This window comes from Miscanthus floridulus, chromosome 4 (assembly GCF_019320115.1).
Source record: "Miscanthus floridulus cultivar M001 chromosome 4, ASM1932011v1, whole genome shotgun sequence".
Classification (NCBI taxonomy): Eukaryota; Viridiplantae; Streptophyta; class Magnoliopsida; order Poales; family Poaceae; genus Miscanthus; species Miscanthus floridulus.
In genome coordinates, this window is record NC_089583.1 from 104293392 (window position 1) to 104296025 (window position 2634).

General features: G+C 46.6%; 1 pseudogene; it reads right to left on the reverse strand.

The window, feature by feature from the left end:
• Nucleotides 1-1335: 1335 nt before the first annotated feature.
• On the reverse strand, nt 1336-2386 carry LOC136552994 (probable protein S-acyltransferase 1; annotated as a pseudogene).
• Between the last annotated feature and the right edge of the window lie 248 nt (nt 2387-2634).

The window sequence follows — 2634 nt, forward strand, 5'->3', positions numbered from 1 at the left end:
AATGTCGTCTTCTTATTTCAATGTGCATTTGTAGGTCAAGATGATGGAAAGATTGACATCTTTTGGTCCTGCCTTGAAGACATTGAAGAAGAAATGAAGGAAGAACCTTGCATCTCTATCGTCGACTCTGATTAAGCTTGCTGTTCATTTGTATCTGTTATGTGAATAATATTTGTGTGATTTGAGCTATGTGTGTGTTGTTCTAGACTTGTCACTTGTGCTTATTGAACCTTATTTATTTGGCTTGCACTCTTGCTATTAAGATGTTGAACAATAGTTATGAACTGTTATTTATGAACTTGTGCTGTTGTGCATTGGATCTGTGATCTGCACAGGTTTGTGATTGTAAACTGTGAATTTGTGATATGGCTGCGGGCACGGGTGTGCTCGCGGGTGACGGGTGCGGGTTCAATTTTGGGCCCGTGACGGGTCACGAGCGCGGGTGCGGGCACAGGGTTTGCCTCGTGGGTGCGGGTTTATAAACCCTCTACCCGCGGATAATGTGCGCGTTGCCATCCATACTCAAGCAGGCTCTCGAGTGCCCCGGCGGCCTAGTGCTCGTTTGGTGTGCGGCCCTGCTCTGTCTGGCTTTTACTCCGTCAAAAAAAACCTGCGAGTATAGGATCGGGCACACGTACCAATGTGGATATTAGAATTACCAAAATACCCCTATATACAATTATAGACCTACTAGATGCTCTATGTGTGAATGCTCTAAAAGAAGAAACGAGCGGATGGAAAGAGCTCTGTTTTACGTCTTATATTTACGCCACATTAGATCTATTCTCTAAAGGAAGGGTTATGGACCTCCGGTGAACCACTTGAAGAGTTTAAGGACTCAAAAATGCAGTTTGAGAGTTAATGGACCTATATGGCACACCACCAAAAGTTAATGGACCTATAGTGCATTTATTTCTATCTAAAATGAGTTAAGAAATACTTAGCTGTTATTTATGGCTTTACTGGTTTTGGCTCCGCCCGCCACATCAGTAGAACCGGAGCAAGATCCGTAAGAGCCACATCAAACAAGTCCTTAATTCACGGGTTGTTTCAGAACTTCTTGCCACGCTGTTTAGTAGAAGAGAGTTTGGTTAAAATGCGATACGGAAAGATAACCACACTCCATAGACGTCGGTCCTTTTACCATACCATAAAAAGAATCCTGAATTGGTTCGTTAAAGTCTTTCAAACTAGGCACAAGTGCAGTCTCTTCTCTTCTACCGCTAGTACTTTCCTCAGCTCTGTAATGTAAAATAGTCCACGTCATGAGCTCCTAGCACTGTTCCTGCACTGCGAGCTTGCCGGCGTCACCTACTCACCTTGAGGAACCAAAGTTTAGCTCGCCGTCGTCGTTGTCGCCACCGGCGGAGGGTCGAACTGATGAACCAAAGTTTTGCTCGGCCTCGGCGGCGGCTCTGAAATCGACTCTTGAAGGCGGGAGCTTGTCAAAGAGGCACTCCTTGATGTTTCCAACAACTCCCTTGTCGTAGGGATCGGGCGAGCTACGATACGGCCCTTTGTACCTCTCATGGCTAGTCTGCACAAAACTCAGAGAAAGGGGACCTCTTTTGTTAGCTACTTCAGAGACTTCCTTTGGTTAGCTACCGCGATTTTCTACTCCGATTGCTAATTTGGATGGGGACTGCCTGGCCTACTTGATTAGAAGTTCTTTTCTATTGATTTTTATTACTCACACAATTCATGGTGGAAAGGTGGAACTGCCTGGCCTATTTGAGAAACGTGTAAACATGATGGAGAATCACATTATTGACCGGTCAAAGGTTTGTACATGCACGTACCTTGTTCTTGGCTACAGGGAAGGCATGGGAGGCTAGAAGGCACGCCAGGACACACATAGCCATGAAACTGAGTGCTGCAAGAGCAAACGTTTCAGGCAAAGCTGTGACCAAATAACTGAAGACTTCAGCATTGGCAGCGTCCAACTTGAGTATGAAAGCGTAGAACGCTAGCGCCGATCACATCAGCAGCAAGTAGAACCTGTAGTTTCTCTGCGAAAACAAGGAATCAAATACCAAAGCATTACTCTCTGAAGGTGTGAAACCAAGGCGATCGATATATGAGTAGTTCAGTAGTTGGTGTCAGAGGAGCATGATGATACCAGCCCTACGCACTGGCCTATCCAGGGACAGTGTTGATCGAACTTGTCGACGCAGTTGTCGCAGACGGCGCAGTGGTAGCTTCTGGGAGCGCGGTGGATTTTGCAGGTCCGGCAGAACTTGAGCCGCACCTCGACGCCATTGACGACGAGGAACCTAGTCGGAGGAGGCCATGTGGCAGAACCTGTTGTTCCATCTTCTAGTGATGAAGGTGAAAGTGCAGCCGGATTGTTTCTTGGTATGATACCGGGGTCTCTTGTTGCGGCCATTGCGAAACTAGCAGCCACCTACGTGAACGAACAGGGCAGTGCTGGTATCAGTTTGTGACGAATGGGAGCTCGTGACAGAGCGTAAACTGTGACGATCGGGATCATGCGCTTCTCATATAGTCCGTACTTTTAGGCTTGTTTTTTCAGTTGGAACCGTATTTTTCTCTCACAACAAATCAGTCAGAATAGTATTTTGGCTTGTTTTTTCAGTGAAGCGAACGGGCCAGACAGTTGCTAGGACGAGACCG